This window comes from Sinocyclocheilus grahami, unplaced genomic scaffold (genome assembly GCF_001515645.1).
Source record: "Sinocyclocheilus grahami isolate Dianchi unplaced genomic scaffold, SAMN03320097.WGS_v1.1 scaffold123.1, whole genome shotgun sequence".
Lineage (NCBI taxonomy): Eukaryota > Metazoa > Chordata > Actinopteri > Cypriniformes > Cyprinidae > Sinocyclocheilus > Sinocyclocheilus grahami.
Genome location: NW_015505302.1, coordinates 1,198,709 through 1,219,299, shown reverse-complemented (window position 1 = coordinate 1,219,299; position 20,591 = coordinate 1,198,709). Strand labels below are relative to the sequence as shown.

General features: G+C 38.6%; 1 protein-coding gene across 1 annotated transcript in view; it reads left to right on the top strand.

The window, feature by feature from the left end:
• The window catches only part of LOC107590014 (thyroid adenoma-associated protein homolog), an 88,962-nt gene that overhangs the window by 49,852 nt on the left and 18,519 nt on the right, over positions 1 to 20,591 (top strand). Inside the window, 2 exon segments of the mRNA XM_016278611.1 lie at positions 11,546 to 11,714; positions 18,757 to 18,869. The gene's annotated coding sequence lies outside the window, so the exon portion shown is untranslated.

Below are 20,591 nucleotides of genomic sequence, written 5' to 3'. Positions count from 1 at the left end.
GTTTGTAAACCAAAATATGTCTACTGTAATGTTTGAAGATCGACAGACTAAAGACGCTCTGTCTTAACTTTTAATCAGAACGCAGAACAGCTGTATCACAGGTGCACCAGTCTAACTAACTCGCTCGTCTCTCCCGCATTAACCCTATAACTGCCGTGCAGCAAAATAAACAGCAATTTCACAATGATTATAAAGTCTGTGCTACACTACATTATTATTAAACAAAGTAATTAGAACTATGTCAGTCTACATTAATTGACACATCCTTAGGAAACAGTGGGTTCACAGCGAATTATTATCAGAACTACTTCAGTAAGACCGTAATTTTGTGCTTTACCTGGAAACCTAAAGCTGCACTAGGTATACATCACATATTAGCACAAAAACTTGATATTTTCAATCGTACTTACAGGTTGTGGTTCAAAGAGCTTGTTAGTCCAAATTAAGAAGATTAGAAGCTAACAAAGCGAAGATTAGAGAAGCAGTTCTTGGTAAAATGACATGCACACAACAAAAGGATCGAATTGTATTTCTGTGGTATCCTTGAACACAGCGTCTTCTCGACATTATGTAAACACACACTAACTAGCAGAAGTGTTTGTGGGCAGGTCAGACTCTGTTCGTATTTCGTGGGCAGGTGGGGAATATGCAAATGTGTTACCCAGTGACGTATACCGGTAACAGGCAAAAGATTCGAAAATATGACGACTCGTTAAGGCGATTCAGAATCGACTCTCTCTTTTGAGAGACAATATCTTTATTTATCATGCACTTTTTTGATTAAGAACTTTGCAGATTGTTTTCATTTAAGGATAGCTACTTATAAACTGCAAAATAGATATTTTTCAAAAACCCAAATGACCTGCTCTTTAATATTTTATTTAATTTTATTAATTTACTGAAAACTATTTGTAATACTCCAGTTAAAAATCAAACATCCCGTCCTAATCCTTTTTTGTTTTTCTTCAATAAACCATTTTAGTATTCATGTTACTGCTTCCGTTACATCACTACTTTAAAGAAAATGATTTCATGTGGACTTCAAACTTGTTTTAGACTGAAAGTCCAGCAATGTGCAGGTCATAAAAAAAAAACAAGTGTTTATACACTGATGTGCTTTCTGGACCGTGTGATGGAACTGCATGTACTCTTTCTCATTTCATTTCTCCAGTGCACTTCAAGAGCCAGACGAACTCGAATAAACAAGATATGTTATGGCGCTCTCGCCAGGTGCTGTCCAACACACTCTTGGCCTGTTGTTTTTGAGCCAGACTAAGACTAGGTTTGTTTGGTGCTTGCAGACTGCCGAGTCATACTCGGGGAAACTGTACCACCGTGCCTAATAAGAGCCAGATGGCCTTTGAGCCGTAATGGCGGGTCGAGACTGAGAAAGCCCCCTGGAGATGACTCGCCTCAGACTGCTGTGTTTCTAAAATTACACCCTTCCAAACTGTCATTTCCTCTCAAAGACTTTTAATGGGACAAATTAGCACTGATAGTTAACATATGAGGCCAGAAAGGGGGAACAGTACAGACTTCGGCAGTCATTACATCGAAATATGTGTCTGTACCAATGTTTATGCATTTTTGCAAGTTTCTTCAGTTCTTTATTTACATTAAAGGAGTAGTTCACCAAACCTGGCTGTATGACCTTCTTTCTTCTGTGCCACTAAAAAGACAACATTTTAATATTTCACTAGCCACAGGGTCTCTGCAAGTCTTAGAAAGTCTTAAATTCAGCTTAATCAAATTTAAGGCCATTAAAAAGTAATAAATGTTATGCTAATGTTATAGCCAGTGCCGTCCTTAGGGGGGTGCAACTGGTGCGGTCGCACCGGGCCCCGTGCTTGAGGGGGCCCCGCGGCGAACGGACCGAGGGGGACCCCCCCGGAACGTGATCACGAAAGGACCGATATTTCCTGTAAATCTTGACATCCAATCTAGATCTCCTTGGCACCATCGAGAGTTAATGTGAGAAGTAGTAATGTCTGATTCCTGAACTAATCATTCTTTTCAGTCAGACTACAATCTGGTATTCAAAACATGATTCATTTGAATGATTCATTCTCAAATTGGATTCATCCAGTTCTTAGTGATCAGGTAGCACAGGTTGACGGCTCACCGTAGTGGAAGATCATAACGACTTGGGATGACATCAGGTTGAGTTTATGATGTTTGGGGGAACTATTACTTTAATGCAGTGCGTCTCAACCCTGGTCCTGAGCGCCCCCCAACACTGCACATTTTGTATGTCTCCCTTATCTGACACCCATTTCAGGTCCTGGAGTTACGTTTAATGAGCTAATGAGTTGAATCAGGTGTGTTTGATTAGGGAGACACACAAAATGTGCAGTGCTGGGGGGGCACCCAGGACCAGGGTTGAGAAACACTGCTTTAATGTGTAAAGGAAAAGATGAACACAAAAGGTTAGGCTGATTTTGTGTGTCAAGTCACAATATAGATTGTGTCAAACCGGACAATAGTGTATCAATGCAAGAGGACAATAACAAAGAGTCATTTTTCAGCTAATGTCAGTTCATTGATGATTCAGTGATGTTATCATCCAGTTCAGCTCTTTTCCAATAGTGTCTGTGCAAGCAAGCCACAATGACAATATTGCCAGAAATGAAGTGTCCCCAACTAAGCAAGCCAAAGGTGACGGTGGCAAGGAACCAAAACTCCATCGGTGACCAAAATGGAAGAAAAAAAAAACCTTGGGAGAAACCAGGCACAATCGGGGGCCAGTTCTCCTCTGGCCAGACGAAACCAGCATGGTGTGGTTTAGTTTCAGGCTGCAACTAGGGCTGTGCGATATGGATAAAAAAAAACCTATCGCGATTTATTTTATAAATTTTGTGATTTCGATTTTAATCACCATTTTGACACACACAGACATGCTATACAGTCATAAATGCATTCAGTGTGAATTTGAAACATATTTCCAAAAGAAAACCAATTAGAGGTTTATCAAGAAGCTGTAACATGTCTCTAGAACAGACATAAGGCAGGGGGAAAAAATCCTGTGTCCAGGGATTTTTTTTGCCATGTATTGGTCATAGAGCTCTTTGTGGCGTTGCCTCAGATGTTGAACTAGATGTGCGGTGCCACGTTCACACGTACTCCGTCTGCAGTGCATATACAACCTATGTGTATGCGGTGCAAAAGCAGCACAGACTCATTTTGCTTTCGCACAGGACACGTTTGCAATCCGCTCCTGATCCGCGGCTGTTTACCACAAACACAACATTTATCCATTATTTTGATTTTAAATCCAAACGTTTCTGAAAATGCTTTTTCAGCGTTGTAATTCTCTTTTATCACAGTACAGTAATACAATCTTTCATAGACATATTCACGTTTAAACTCAATAAATATAACTTTAACTACCACCACGAGTGCCATCTATTATTGCGTTGTTTATCTAAAAGTGCACTTTTCCTTGTTTTGAATCTAATCAAAAAGCCATGTGTTGACTGTGAAACAGTAGACTTTAATTATATGCATTTATGGTGTAATTACTACATTTCCGTAGTAATTTCCATGTTAATTTTAATTCACTTTAATTCAGTGCATGCAGAACAGCAGAAATAGACTCCGTGCGGAAACGATCGCAACATGACTGCTGCAGACGCACTGCTCCTGTTGCACACTGCCGGACCGCGATCGCATGCAGTTTGAACGCTCTGATCCGTTAACATGGGCGCGGACAAAATACGCACCACAGAGTCAATCCATGTTCATTTTTACTGCGAATAATGTGCTGTCACTTTAATTCAGTTCATTACGTATGCCAGCCCAGTCTGTTCTGTTCTCGTGCTCCATTTAGGCGCGCTGCATTCTGATTGGTTCGGATAGCATACTGCGGGAGGTCGGGGGCACGTAAAATTGTGCTGTAAAGCGATTTAGAAATCACGCATGCTCAAATCGCGATTTTATGACGATTTTGATTAATCGCACAGCCGTAGCTGCAACACAAGTCAGATTGTGCAGAAGACTTGTCTGGTTCTCATGGTCTTGTGCCGATGGCTGTCTAGTTGATGACGTATTCGCAGAGGATCGGTCTCTAGGGCCCTTTAGTTTTCTTAGTTTATTTTAGATCTTAATCTTACTATCTTACTATTTTAATATAGCCATTATTTTTATATTTTCAGTTTAAGTTTTAATTTTAGTCATTTTGTTATGTGCTTTTGTCAGTTTTATTAGGTTTAGTATTATTATTTAAATATTTTGGGTCACACTTTAGTTTGGTGACCAACTCTCATTAATTAACTATGACTTTTGCCTATTAATGCTTAATTATAGCTAGTTGTTAAATGAAGGTATGGGGTAGGATTAGGCATCTAAAATTAATGTATGCTTTATCAGTACTAATAAACAGCCAACATGCTAGGAAATGTATTTTTATTTATTTAATTTTATGGTAATTTTTGTAACTGAAATAAGTTTTCAAATTTTGGTCTATCATCTGATATTAATATTTTATTTTATTCAATTACTGAAAACTATTTTGTTAACACTATGCATTATAAATGGTTATTACAGGCTATAATGCATTATAGTTATTCATAATGTGCTTTGCAATACATTATATCTTGTCGTAAATAATTATAACCCAAATTAAAATTAATTTATAATGAATTAACTGTGGTTACAATGCATTAAAATGCATTACAAGGCATAATTCATGCATTAAAACTACTTTTATAATGCATTATACATGCAGGCTTTAAATAAAGTGTTTCTACAATTTTTAATGGTTTTAGTTTCTGAACATTCTGAACGCCACCCCTTTTTTTTTTTTACAATCAAATTTCCTGTCCTACATTTTTTATTTTCAATATACCATTTCAGAATTAATGTCACATTAATGTCACTACTTCTGTTACGTCACAATTTTGAAGAAAATGTTGTGATCTTTTGATTTCATGTGGTGGACTTCAAACTTGTTTTAGGCAGATAGTCCAGCAACGTGCAGGTCATAAAAAAAATCAAGTGTGTTTATACACTCGTGTGCTTTCTGGAGCGTGTGATGGAACTGCATGTACTCGTTCTCATTTCATTTCTCCAGTGCACCTCAAGAGCCAGACGAACTCAAATAAACAAGATGTGTTATGGCGCTCTTGCCAGGTGCTGTCCAACACAGTCTCGGCCTGTTGTTTTCGAGCCAGACTAAGATTAGGTTTGTTTGGTGCTTGCAGACTGCCGAGTCATACTCGGGGAAACTGTACCACCGTGCCTAATAAGAGCCAGATGGCCTTTGAGCCGTAATGGCGGGTCGAGACTGAGAAAGCCCCCTGGAGATGACTCGCCTCAGACTGCTGTGTTTCTAAAATTACACCCTTCCAAACTGTCATTTCCTCTCAAAGACTTTTAATGGGACAAATTAGCACTGATAGTTAACATATGAGGCCAGAAAGGGGGAACAGTACAGACTTCGGCAGTCATTACATCGAAATATGTGTCTGTACCAATGTTTATGCATTTTTGCAAGTTTCTTCAGTTCTTTATTTACATTAAAGGAGTAGTTCACCAAACCTGGCTGTATGACCTTCTTTCTTCTGTGCCACTAAAAAGACAACATTTTAATATTTCACTAGCCACAGGGTCTCTGCAAGTCTTAGAAAGTCTTAAATTCAGCTTAATCAAATTTAAGGCCATTAAAAAGTAATAAATGTTATGCTAATGTTATAGCCAGTGCCGTCCTTAGGGGGGTGCAACTGGTGCGGTCGCACCGGGCCCCGTGCTTGAGGGGGCCCCACGGCGAACGGACCGAGGGGGACCCCCCCGGAACGTGATCACGAAAGGACCGATATTTCCTGTAAATCTTGACATCCAATCTAGATCTCCTTGGCACCATCGAGAGTTAATGTGAGAAGTAGTAATGTCTGATTCCTGAACTAATCATTCTTTTCAGTCAGACTACAATCTGGTATTCAAAACATGATTCATTTGAATGATTCATTCTCAAATTGGATTCATCCAGTTCTTAGTGATCAGGTAGCACAGGTTGACGGCTCACCGTAGTGGAAGATCATAACGACTTGGGATGACATCAGGTTGAGTTTATGATGTTTGGGGGAACTATTACTTTAATGCAGTGCGTCTCAACCCTGGTCCTGAGCGCCCCCCAACACTGCACATTTTGTATGTCTCCCTTATCTGACACCCATTTCAGGTCCTGGAGTTACGTTTAATGAGCTAATGAGTTGAATCAGGTGTGTTTGATTAGGGAGACACACAAAATGTGCAGTGCTGGGGGGGCACCCAGGACCAGGGTTGAGAAACACTGCTTTAATGTGTAAAGGAAAAGATGAACACAAAAGGTTAGGCTGATTTTGTGTGTCAAGTCACAATATAGATTGTGTCAAACCGGACAATAGTGTATCAATGCAAGAGGACAATAACAAAGAGTCATTTTTCAGCTAATGTCAGTTCATTGATGATTCAGTGATGTTATCATCCAGTTCAGCTCTTTTCCAATAGTGTCTGTGCAAGCAAGCCACAATGACAATATTGCCAGAAATGAAGTGTCCCCAACTAAGCAAGCCAAAGGTGACGGTGGCAAGGAACCAAAACTCCATCGGTGACCAAAATGGAAGAAAAAAAAAACCTTGGGAGAAACCAGGCACAATCGGGGGCCAGTTCTCCTCTGGCCAGACGAAACCAGCATGGTGTGGTTTAGTTTCAGGCTGCAACTAGGGCTGTGCGATATGGATAAAAAAAAACCTATCGCGATTTATTTTATAAATTTTGTGATTTCGATTTTAATCACCATTTTGACACACACAGACATGCTATACAGTCATAAATGCATTCAGTGTGAATTTGAAACATATTTCCAAAAGAAAACCAATTAGAGGTTTATCAAGAAGCTGTAACATGTCTCTAGAACAGACATAAGGCAGGGGGAAAAAATCCTGTGTCCAGGGATTTTTTTTGCCATGTATTGGTCATAGAGCTCTTTGTGGCGTTGCCTCAGATGTTGAACTAGATTTGCTGTGCCACGTTCACACGTACTCCGTCTGCAGTGCATATACAACCTATGTGTATGCGGTGCAAAAGCAGCACAGACTCATTTTGCTTTCGCACAGGACACGTTTGCAATCCGCTCCTGATCCGCGGCTGTTTACCACAAACACAACATTTATCCATTATTTTGATTTTAAATCCAAACGTTTCTGAAAATGCTTTTTCAGCGTTGTAATTCTCTTTTATCACAGTACAGTAATACAATCTTTCATAGACATATTCACGTTTAAACTCAATAAATATAACTTTAACTACCACCACGAGTGCCATCTATTATTGCGTTGTTTATCTAAAAGTGCACTTTTCCTTGTTTTAAATCTAATCAAAAAGCCATGTGTTGACTGTGAAACAGTAGACTTTAATTATATGCATTTATGGTGTAATTACTACATTTCCGTAGTAATTTCCATGTTAATTTTAATTCACTTTAATTCAGTGCATGCAGAACAGCAGAAATAGACTCCGTGCGGAAACGATCGCAACATGACTGCTGCAGACGCACTGCTCCTGTTGCACACTGCCGGACCGCGATCGCATGCAGTTTGAACGCTCTGATCCGTTAACATGGGCGCGGACAAAATACGCACCACAGACGGAGTGTGTGAACCTGGCGTTACGCTTGTATGCCCACCCGGTCTGTTCTCGTGCTCCATTTAGGCGTGCTGCATTCTGATTGGTTCGAATAGCATACTGTGGGAGGTCGGGGGCGCGGAAAATCGTGCTGTAAAGCGATTTAGAAATCACGCATGCTCAAATCGCGATTTTATGACGATTTTGATTAATCGCACAGCCGTAGCTGCAACACAAGTCAGATTGTGCAGAAGACTTGTCTGGTTCTCATGGTCTTGTGCCGATGGCTGTCTAGTTGATGACGTATTCGCAGAGGATCGGTCTCTAGGGCCCATCTAATTGAGATGGTCTTCGCTGACATTCAGGGCTGTAGAAGTCATCTCAAGGATAAAACAGACTAATATTAGAGTAGATGCCATTCTTACATTGTAGCGAGTACATCGGGTGTTATGGGAGGAGTTCCTGGTCCCGGTTGACCTAATTAATGCAGCCTAACAATCCATTAATGGATTTGAAAATGTGATAGTGTGTTATGTGTAAGCCAGGTTAAAGAGATGGTTCTTTAATCTAGATTTAAACCGACAGAGTGTAGGGGCGTTTCCATTACTTTTCAAATTGCGCAAATTGAAATTGCGAATTGAAAATACGAAACGCGTCTATTCGCAAAAATGTCCATATATCGCAAAAAAAACGTTTTTACGCTCGCATGAGGTGGTTTTTCAGGCAATGCGAAAAAGGAATAATTCGCAAAACTGCAATGGAAACAGCTTTTTTTTCGCATTTACAGGTCACATAGCGTATGTAAAAAAGTCATATGATCATTCTTCAATGTACTATAACCTCCAAGAAACACATCATACGTGGCCGCTCTCTAGTATAAGGGGTTTTCCCTACCATTAATGCTTAGACAATTTACACTGCACACGTCTGTGGTGCAGTGTGGCTCTGATACGGGCACTGAAGCGGCCACAATGCTTGTTTATTCCAGAATCCAGCTGTGCCACGCAAGTTTCAAGTTTCTGAAGCGGCTCTCTATGCTGCTTCTGTAAAGATACACGCATACGCCTCCTTTGAATAAATATAGCCAAAATCCGTAAAAAACCCACCAAAATCCGTTGCCATGACTTATCGCGAGCGGCAAAAGTTTACGTTTTAGTCGCATAACATTGGTTAATGGAAACGCCGTCATTTCGCAATACTTTTTTTATCAACATTTATAAAATATCGCCAACGTTTTGCGCAAATCTGTAATGGAAACGCGCCTTGTGTCTGCCTCCCAGACAACGCTAGGTAGATTGTTCCAGAGTTTGGGCGCTAAATAGGAAAAGGATCTGCAGCCCACAGTTGATTTTGATATTCTAGGTATTATCAAATGGCCAGAGTTTTGAGATTGCAGTGGACGTGAAGGACTATAATGTGATAAGAGCTCGCTCAAGTACTGAGGAGCTAAACCATTCCGGGCTTTATAAGTAACTAGAAAGATTTTAAAACCACCCAATAAAGCATTACAATAATCTAACTTTGAGGTCATGAATGCATGGATTAACGTTTCTGCATTTGACATTGAGAGCATAGGTCGTAATTTAGATATATTTTTATGACAGTTTTACAAACGCTAGAAACATGGTTTTCAAAGGAAAGATTGCTATCAAATAGCACATCCAGATTCCTAACTGATGACAAAGATTTGACAGAGCAGCCATCAATGTTAGACAGTGTTCTAGGTTATTACATGCAGAGGTTTTTGGTCCAATAATTAACACCTCTGTTTTTTCAGAATTTAGCAGTAGGAAATTACTGTGCCTCAAACGGGTCTCTGTGAGTGCATCATGTGACGCATTTGCGGACTGTTGTCATGCTGTGACTGCTGAAGGCAACATGTATGCCATGTGGTTTAATGTGACTGTCTGTGTGTAACTGGCAGGCTGTTGTTGGCATCTCCGGCTTTCTTTCGGTTCCATTTAGAGAGTACAGTCTGTACAGCACAAATACTAGTGGCTGGTGGAATTTGACTTGCGTATGACATGCTCCACCCTATCTTTCTATATTATCATGTCCCACTTGCGTACCGTGCACTAAACATGTTACATACAAGACATCATGCCCGACATGGCTGTTTGTGTAATGGCATGACCTAAAACTAAAGTGATGAAGGGTTCAACCTACACCCACTTGTGAACATGTTAGCAAGAGTTTGGCAAGTTATTTTAAGGTAGGGTAGGCAATTTTGTAAATCGCTCTCCAAAGCCACGCCTCCTCCAAAACACAGGCAGACCAGAGGCTAATCAGTGAAATGATGAGAGACAGCATTGTTATAATATATGTTATTATATATGCTACTTGTGCATCAGCAGTATGTCTTAAATACTCACAGCACCGTATCGGTGTATGTATTGGCAGTAGCAAGTTCCTGTACTTGCTTTGCAGCAGCAGTATACAACAACAGCAATAACCAACAGCAGCAGCAATTCAATTCGCTCCTTATGAAGCGAAACAATAGATCTGTGCAAGAAACTGAGCATTTATTTACAATATTATTACCTGTAATCCAATGAAGTACTCAAAATCTGCAAACTCTAATACTGTTTCGGAGCAGTATTTCAAGCTAAACGAATCTCATCATTCATCGCGTTCAGCCCCCAAATTATAACCTAGCTATTACATATAATTTGATTGTAAAACGGAAAGAGTTTTAGAAAGAGGTGCTTGACTATTCAAGCTGCAAACCTAAACACTGACTGTGAATGTTGTCAATATGATGCCAATCTGTATAAGCAGGTTATAGAAGTGCACAATATCCCATTGGCAAGTGTTGTACACCGTTTCTTTCCCAGGAACAGTACAGATTAACATGCCCCCTTCAGAATACATATGTGACCTTCATGGTATGAGGTCAGATCTGGTAAAGAATGAAAATGTTAACACAAACTCGTACCTCCATGCTTGCTTCCATCTTCTGTCAGCAGATCCCAATCACAGCTTTGCAAGTCTAGCTGTGGTTTATTTTTTGTTTCTATCTGTTCATCTGTTGAACATCCATTCATTTATCTACATTGATCGCTACATGGTTTTTCTTTTTCCCACCCTATCCCCCACTTTTTGATGGATGGATATTCCCTATTTCATGTCTCTGGAGCTTCTTGGGAGTTTCCAGAGCCTTGGAGAGGCTTCTTTGATTTAGTGCTAGCAAAGCAGTCATCTCTGTCATCAGGAGGCTGCTCTGAAAATGAAATTACCCCATCCCCTACCAGAAATCTATACAATTTAATTTGTATATAAAATATAGTACTGCATTCAAAAAGTTTGAATGCAGTTTAATGGATTTGTTTTTTCTCATGATCTTAAATTCCTTTTATCTAAAAGGCTCATGTTGGAATGTTTTATATTAGTTTTGTAGGCAGCTATACATTTTTCCTATGTATCAATTTATTTACAAAAAAAGTTTCAGTAAATGAAACTTTTTTGAAAGAAATTAATACTTTTATTTAGCAAGGATGCATTCAATTGATCAAAGCGACAGTAAAGACTTCTATTTCAAATAAATGCTGTTCTTTTGAACTTTCTATGCATCATAAAATCCTGAAAATAAAATAATAAAGAATGTGTCTTGAGGAGCGATGATTTCTGAAGCATCATGTGACACTGAAGACTGGAGTAATGATGCTGAAAATTCCGCTTTGAATCACAGGAATAAATTACATTTTCAAATATAAAATACTTATTTTAAATTGTAACAATATTTCACAATAATTCAGTTTTTTACCGTATACAGTTTTTACTGTTTACAGTACATGTGAACTCTTTCAGTGTTGTTTAAAAGCATCCCAGGATGCACCTTATAAAGTTGGTTGAGAAAATAAGTGTACACTGCTATAATCTCAAGAAGTGAGTTTAATTCCAAAAATACTTCTCACTCCTTCACCAGAACCTCTTGGTTTTCTTGTAGGTGTGGTCACTCTGCAGTGTACCGCACACGTGAAATGGCAGCGAGAGCCCTGGTTCCTTTTGTTCTGGTGACCCAGGTTTCCTCCACCATCCAGACTCTACTGGAGGAGCTGCCTCAAGAACCTGGACCAGGACTCCAACAAAACCACATCCATGGAACACTGCTTCAGGTGTGCGAATCCCCCTTTTACAGTAGTATAAATTACAATAGTGTAAAGTATTTGCAAAAACCTTTATAAAATTAGTTTTTCAATTGTGGTTTTCTCTGAAAGAAGGTAATACCTGAATTAATCGTCCCCTTTTGAAACAAAAAGTGTTGACTTTTTTTCGTGCACCCAGCAAACGATGGGGACGAGCAGATGGAAATGCATTGAGGAATATTGCAAGCTCGACTTTAACTTGCCTCTGACTTAAGAATACAAATTATTTGATGTAATTGACAGACACACATTATTGAACCAGATAAGGAGATTTAAGTGCTCAACAAGCATCAATATAAAACCTAGAAGCTTAGGTAAATGTAGATGGAGACAGTGAGATGTTATAATTTTGACACTATAGCAGGTTTCTGGACATGGAACTGGAATAATCTGCAAGCTAATGGAGAGCTGATGAAGATGTGCTCGGTAAGGAAAGAGCTGGATTTGGTGTTCTTTCCTGTTATGGCAGTCATATATCTGCTCAAAGCTCCTGCAGATGTGTGGAGGGAATTATACTGCGGTGAGGAATCACTGAGGTCTGTGTGAGGGATGTTGTGTGGGTGGTGCTCTGGTGACAGGTGGTGGCAGATAACTGTCTTATGCTGCGGTTTATTTAGACATGGGAGGAATTCTTCAAGTCTTTATGTGAAATGCCTGCCATCTGATGCTTTAGTTTTGTTCTTAAGCATGAGAGATCATTATGATCAAGGGACACTAAAGAGTAATGACTGCTAAAAAAAATCAGCCTTTAATCACAGGGATAAATTACATTTTTTAAATATTTCAAATAGAAAATTGTTATTTGAAGTTGTAGTAATATATAATAATTGTAGTAAAATTCAATAATCACAACATTACTGTTTTGACTGTATTTTTGCCTTGGTAAAGAGACTTCTTTAAAAAAATTAAGAGACTTCTTAAAGTTAATTATTTAATTTCATTATTTTATGATATGATATATGATATGATATGACCCTGTTTGCTTTGTAAAAGGCCAGTAAGCATATATAAAAAAAATAAGTGAATAAATAAAAAGAGAATTACATGAGACATCAAAAGAAAGGGAAATCGAGAGTGAGAGGGCTTTGTATTTTTCTGTGTTTAACTGTGTTTTCGATTTGCTGTGTAACACTGGCTCTCTCTTGACTGTTTGAATATGGAAATGATGGATGTTTGTGTGTACAACCAGATTAGGAACAGATAACAGGCTCATGATACATAATCTTGTCTCTATGTGTGTGTGGGTGGGTGGGGGGGGGGTAACTGATGGTGTGAAGTATGTTCAGATCAGCTGGAGATAACATCATGATGCTTTCAATGGAGAACTGCCCTCATGCTGCTGTCTGATGCGAATACCTGAATTGCATGCAGGAGTGGTGTACGTGTGGATCGCAGCATCAACTGAGAGATAGATAAAGATGGCACTCCCTGTGCATGGCTTTGTTTTTACATCTGTGTTCCTGAGTTTTTAAAGGGATAGTTTACCCAAAAAGGAAAATTCTGCCATCATTTACTAACTCAGATGTCGTTCCAAACCCATAAGAATTAACGTTCATCTTTGAAACACAAATGAAGATCTGAGAGATTTCTGACCCTCCAGTCACTGAAGTGTTCAGAGTGTTATTTCTGTAATGTTTTTAGTGGGTTGATAGGGTGTTTAGGATGATTACCAGGTGTTGTCCATTACGTCCACACGAAGCCAGAGCTTTCCCTATCCGATCTTTTTTTCACCTTGTCTCAAGAAATATCTGCGTCCACACAAAACCACGAAACGATGTAGTATACATGCCAGAACAGCATGTGGCGCTGTAATTCTGCAACAGAGATACACTAATAAACGGAGAAGAAGACTTGGACTATGCGCATAAACCTTGCACGCGGTATACAAACGAACATGGGACAATACATTTATTAATCTGTGTTAATGTTAGTTAATGAAAAGACAATCGTTCAGTGTCTGTTCATGTTTTTATTGCTGTTAGGTGACGTAGCGGTGTCTGACTAGGGGCGAGACCTGGGCTGATGACGTCATCGTTTCAGAAAATATAGGGATTCGCTGTCCACACGAAAACACGAGGGTGGCGTTTTCAGATTTATCCACTCTGGGACCCGGTTTCAAAAAATATCGGTTTCACTCTCTCAAAATGCCGGAATCCGTTTGGACGAAACGCCTATACGATACAAAAATGTATGCGTATACAGCTAAACGTGTCTCCGTGTGGACGGGGCCTTAGAAAAATAACCTAAGTTGAGGTGTCATTCATCTCTGTATTACAAATAATCATCTCTGTAGTGCAAAATTAATCACTCTAACATTCCTTTGGACATTACTGACTGCAAGCAAATGATATACAGTGTGTTTTTGTTTAAACCGATATGGCAAGAGAAAATGAAATACGAAAAACGGAAAAAGCGGGGGTGGGAGGAAAACAGGTTGCAGATGTTGTATCAAACCTGAATTAAAGCCTTTTTGTTCTTTGTTTGAATCGGATGCCTGTGAGTCTATATAAAAATAGATTTTACTGTATGTACACCTTCCGTAACACAACACCCACAACCCTCAATTTGCATTACGGAGTTTTGATATCAGGATGAGATGAAGTAAGTGTGTCAGCACTGTTTCAAAGTGCCATTTTGATTACAAAACCAGCTTTGCTGAGTGAAACGCTTGAACCCCGCTGAGTTCACCTAAGAATCCCTGTTGACACAACTCACTGGTTCCCTTTGGAAGCTGGCTAACGAGGGAAACAGATTGAGCAGCACTAACCTAACCTGAAGCCTCGGCCCCTGCACCGAGCGCTCTCCAACACTGCCACTTACCCACAATGCAGCAGCTTCTTTTTAAAAGTCCTGGGTAACATCCAGGTCCTAGAGGGAAATTAATGCGCTGTGTGTTTTGACAACAGTGAATCAGATCTGCAGACATACTGCAATCAGTGGGGGTCTTGCACGCACACACTAGTGTACACACACTTTGTGCTGCTTCAGCTTATGATATTGTGCATGTATTTCTTTTCTCTTTTTTTTCTTTTTTTTAAGTGAGAGCAGACCAATATTTATGGATGGATGGACGGACGCCTTAATTTTTTTAATTTTGTTTTGTAAATGGACAGCCAGATTTTTTTGTGCGGTTTTTTTTTTTTTTTTATTGATTTTTTTTTTTTTTGTAAATGGAGAACAGTCAGATTTTTTTTATTTTATTACTGTTTTTTTTTTTTATCCTTGTTTTGTTTCTGAGTGTATTTGATTTTGTTTAGTTTCTTTGTTTTGTATTTGTGTGTATTTGGTTTTGTTTTGTAAATGGAGAACAGCCTGTTTTTTTTCCCTGTTTTGTTTCTGTGTTTATTAGTTTTTTGTTTTGGTTTGGTTTTGGTTAATTGGGAACAGCCGGATTATTTATTTTAATTTCTCACCATGTGCATATAAAATAAATGTGTATTAATATAGAGTAGAGATGGGAAGTAAGGACGTACAAATACTTTGTTACTGTACGTAAGTAGATTTTTCTGGTATCAGTACTTTACTTCACTATTTATTTTTCTGGCAACTTTTTACTTTCCTTGCATTTATACACAAATATCTGTACTTTCTACTAATTATATTTTCAAAACAGGCTCGTTACTGTAGTTTTTATCTGTATTTTTCGCCATAATAAATCTCTAATAAATCATGAATCGGTTAGTCTTAACTGGCAATGCTCTGATTCGGCTTGTGCGCTCCTCGCCTCCGCCAAAAGGTTTTGATCAGTACGAGAGACTCAAGAATGGTGGAGCGGAGAGGCTAAATCACTGATCTGTTCAGGACTTCAAGTGCAGGTCAGTTTCATCTGTAAATAGGCTACTGTTTTGTCTTTGTTTACTTGGTTAAGCAGGGCCTTAATTTCGGTGCGGGATTGTGTTGTGCGGTGTTCAATATTAGGACTTTTCTTTAAATATATTGTGATGGTGTAGTTATTGTTGTACTAATTTTGACATTTAGGCAATTTAGAAAACATAGTTATTTTGCACGGCCCCAGCCTAAGGATTTTAACCTTTATTATGTGATAGCCATACAAAAAATAGTGTTGTCCATGGTTTCAGAATTTGTTGTGGGTGTATGGGACGGCCTGGATGAGTGAACTTTTGTCCCATTCTGGCCTTGTTCTACATGGCGGTTGTTCAGCCTGGATACATTCATTAGGTAACAAATTTTGAAATGCATGTTATTTTGTATTAGGTATTTATATGACGTGAGGTCCCGTTACCCACGTGCCACTAAAACAGGTAGTAGTAATGGCTACTTTTTACTCAAGTACATGTCAGAGCCCATACTTCTTTACTTTAACTTGAGTAAAGAAAGTATAGTCAGTACTTCAACTTTTACCAGAGTATTTTTAAACATGAGTATCTGTACTTCTACTTGAGTGAAGGATGTGTGTACTTTTGCCATCTCTGATATAGACACAATACAGAGTATTTGTGTAATGGTGCTTTTTTTGTACTTAGTGTCTCAAATAAAAATGTATTTCTCAAACTGCATCGTAGTGGATGGGAAGGTTCCATAAATTAATATATTAATTTTCCTCTAATTTTTTATTTTTTTTTGTGCTGGATAGGTCGACCCACAGTGAAATGTCATTGGTCTAAAATCCCACTCCACATAAATGTATATTAAACATTTTAAATATGTACTAATTTGTATTACATCTTGCATGATTTTTGTTTTCACCATTAAGCAAATTATTTGTCACAGCAAACTTGTCTCATCATGACTGATTAGCTCATCTTTTTAAGTGGGAGAACTTGCACAATTGGTGGCTGACTAAATACTTTTTTTCCCCACCGTAAGTGTATCAAGTTTTTTTGTGCGTTTCCTCTTTGTTTTGCATTGCTGCCAAAGGTCTGGATTTAGTGACCGGCCGCTTCAATCAGCCTTGAAACACCCACAAGCTTTGTTTCTGCTGTAAGGAAAAGCCTGTAAAAAAACAAAGTCAAACTGATGAGACAAATGAGCTTAATTAGATTCCGATTGTGTCCAGACTTTCCAAATCTACTCATAAAAGCATCCGCCCACAGGTTGGCTTTTAAAACATTTCCTCGCAGTCTTATTTAACGGCCGACCCAAAGGTCTTAGTGTATGAAAGATCAGCATCCAGCACTGTATTCAGGCCGTGTGCTGGTGTTTGTTTGTGCATGTTTCTTTTCTAAATGTGTGCACGGCTCTCTGTACACTCTGCTGAATTATGGACCTCTATGGGGTGTTTATTTTTGCCTTTAACCGCTGCCATCGGTTTGTGGTCAGTCACAAGTTGTGTGTTTCGTCACTATAAATACATGCACCGAGGGCACATAAGAGGCTGGCCGTCATGGACCTTTCCACCCGATGGCACGAGCAGGCCTTGGCTGGAAGACCAGGCCTGGTACTTCATGGTCAAACTTGTTTTCCCCCGTGCTTCTCCTGTCTGGGGCATAATGAGTGGCTTCCTGATTGCGGCTATAGCCCAGTAAAGACTATTTCAGCCTGCTGTGCACTCTTTTACCTTGTATGCAAGTTATCTACTATCCATTCACTTTATTTTCTTTCTTTCTACAGACCGTTATATGTAAGGATATGTAAGATAAGCTAAAGAAACAGATTTTCTGCCTGATCCCTGTTTGCTATTTCTTTTTGTTTAAGGTGAACTAATGAAGAATCTGATCTGTCTTTCTAATTTCTCTGTCTGGTGTCTTTCCTACTTCTATGTCTGATCTCTATCTGATCCCTCTGCGATTTATCTGTCTGATCGTTTTGTGGTTTATATGTCTGATTCCTGAATTATTTGTCAGATCTCTCTCTGATTTCTCTATCTGATCCCTCTGAGATTTATCTTGTCTGGTTTCTCTTTGGTTTCTGATGTATCAGTCTGATCACTTTGTGATTTTTCTCTCTGATCCCTTTGATGTCTCTGTCTGATCTGTCTCTGATGTATCTGTCTGTTCCCGCTCTTGTTCATTTGTTAGATCTGATTTATGTATCTGATATCTCTCTTTGATCTTTGTCTGATCTCTCTCTTATTGTCAGTCTGATCTCTGCTATTTATCTGCCTGGTTTCTGTTTTTGATCTCTCTCTTTATCCGTCTGATCTCTGTGATTTATCTCTCTGATTTCTCTCTTTGATCTCTGCAGTCTTTGTTTGGTCTATCTGATTTATCTGTCTGTTTTTTTTCCTCTCTCTCTCTGATCTCTGTGATATATCTATTTGATCTGATTTCTCACTTTAATGTCTCTGATACCTCTTTTTTTTTTAATGTTCTGATATTTGTATCTGATATCTCTCTTTGAAATCTGATGTCTGATCTATCTCTGAGTTTTATGTCTGATCTCTGTTATTTATCTGTCTGATTTTTCTATTTGTTTATCTGATTTATCTCTCTGATTTTTCTCTCTTTGATCTCTGATGTCTCTGTCTGAACTATCTCTTTGATCTTTGTCTGATCCCTCTCTTTGATTTATCTGATCTGATATCTTCTATCTGTAATGTCTATATCTGATCCCTCTCTTATTTATTTGTCTAATCTCTGATTTATGTATCTGATATCTCTCTTTAATGTCTCTGTCTGATCTCTATCTGATTTATCTATTTGATCTGATCTGTTATTTATCTGTCTGATTTCTGTCTTTGTCTAAGTCTGACCCCTCTCTGGTTTCTGTCTTTTCTTTGATTTTTGTCTAATCTCTTTGAATTATCTTTCTCTGTTTTCTCTGATATCTCTGATCTCTGATCACAATTAAAGGGATAGTTCACCCAGAAAATGACCCCATGATTTACTCACCCTCAAACCATCCTAGGTGTATAGGATTTTCTTCTTTCAGACGAATACAATCAGAGTTATATATAAAAAAACATGTCCTGGCTCTTCCAAGCTTTATAATGGCGTCCATCCATCATAAAAAGTACTCCGCATGATCTCTCTCTGTGAATTCAATCTCTGATCTCTCTATTTCTTTCTCTCCAGCTTATTCTTATACTAAAGATGTGTCATCTTCTTCACAGGTGCTGTTGCTGTTACGTTCCTACCTGGCGGACACACACCGACCCCAGTCAGGAAATGAGCAGCAACGTGACCTCTCCAGTGCCCTTTTTCCGTGGCTGTGGCTCGCCACAAGGTTGGTATTGTCAGTCTGATACACTAACCGCTACTGTCATTTATATGCAAATATGTCAGCAAATATAGTGTGCATATAAGCATCATTTTGGGTAAGCATTTGAAAATAACATTATTTTCCAAAATAAGATGGCTTCTCTGCTCACACACCAACCTACTGGAGTGTAAAGTGAGCTTTCTGCATTCTGAACTCCTGTTTAAACATCTCCTCTCTGCCCAACACACAGACAGCAGCGCTGCAGGGAGTGTGACAAGGCTACGTGCCCTTTGACCACTCTCATTCATCCATACTGATGTTTATAACAAACACCTAATGAGAGAGAGACTTTTGGGAAAGTTTATGAAGATAAAACATGATGGTAGTGCTTACTGAATGGAATATTAGCATACTGGGCAAGATATAATGTATTCTGCCTACTAGAAAAGTATATGAAACAGCATGCAGTAATAAACGTTTCTGATTGTATCAGTCTGATAAATCGTATGCTACGTTGTCCCATGAATGCGCGATGTTGCATGTTTCATTTATTGAGTGGTGTCCCAGTTAGGGTTATTATAGTAACTAAAACTAAAATAAAAAATCATTGTTACTTGAAATCAAATAAATGTTAACTGAAACATTTCTCATTTACATTTAGTTTAAAATTTAATTTAACTTGATTTTCTAAAATAATGAAAAATTAAATTAAAAAAATTAAAATATATATAAAAAAAAGAGAGAGAAACAACAAAACTATTAAAACTTTAACTTAAAATAAAAGGAAAATAAAATGGATTCCCAATGTTTATATATATGTATGTATGCATGTGTGTGTGTGTGTGTGTGTGTGTGTGTGTGTATAAATTAACAGTAATTTATTTAAATCAGTCAGAAATAATAAACAGTAGTTATTTTCTACTGTTATTTTTAATCCAGTTTTGTATGAAATGACTCGCCTTTTATCAGTCCAATCAAATATTGTGTCAAGAAGAAGATAAATGATGTAGTTTCTGTCCATTCCTATTGCTGGAAAGGGAATGTCAAGTTGAGTGCTTTGCATTTTGGGATACTGTGCTCTTTTTGTATATTGCACAATTTGGCAACTGTAACAAGTAATTACAGTATTCCATGCATAGAGAAAATGTTCACACTGTGCATTTTATACATACTGCATACTGCATGTTTTATAATACTAGTGTTGGTAGTATGTCATTCCAAACATACACACTGAAGAGATTTGGGGAACATTTAGAAATATGGAAAAATTCCAGAGGAATGAAAGAGAATCTAAAGGGGGAGGTATAAAGATGAAATGACAGAGTTCCCAAACATCTGACCAAATTTCCCTGTAATCCGTAGCTTTGTAATTTGTTGAATTCTGAGTAATATTATGTGTTTAAAGAGCAACAGAGGGACACAAAGAGATGAAGCCAGACATTCAAAGAGAGAGAGAGAGAGAGAGTTTGTGTTATTAATATCTCAGTGATGAAATACTGACGTCAGCCCTGAACACTGGCCCTCTTGTTCTTGTCCATGAGCGTTTGCTGTGCTGTGGTCTCTCTCACACACACACACACACACACACACAAACAAACAAACAAACAAACAAACACAAACAACTGATTCACTCTTCCACATACTCACCCCTGTCTCTATCCACACACATCCACCCTCTCCCACAAATGTTACCCCTGCAGTTGGTCTGAGCTACAGGGCCCAGAATTCCCTTTGTGCCCATGGGCA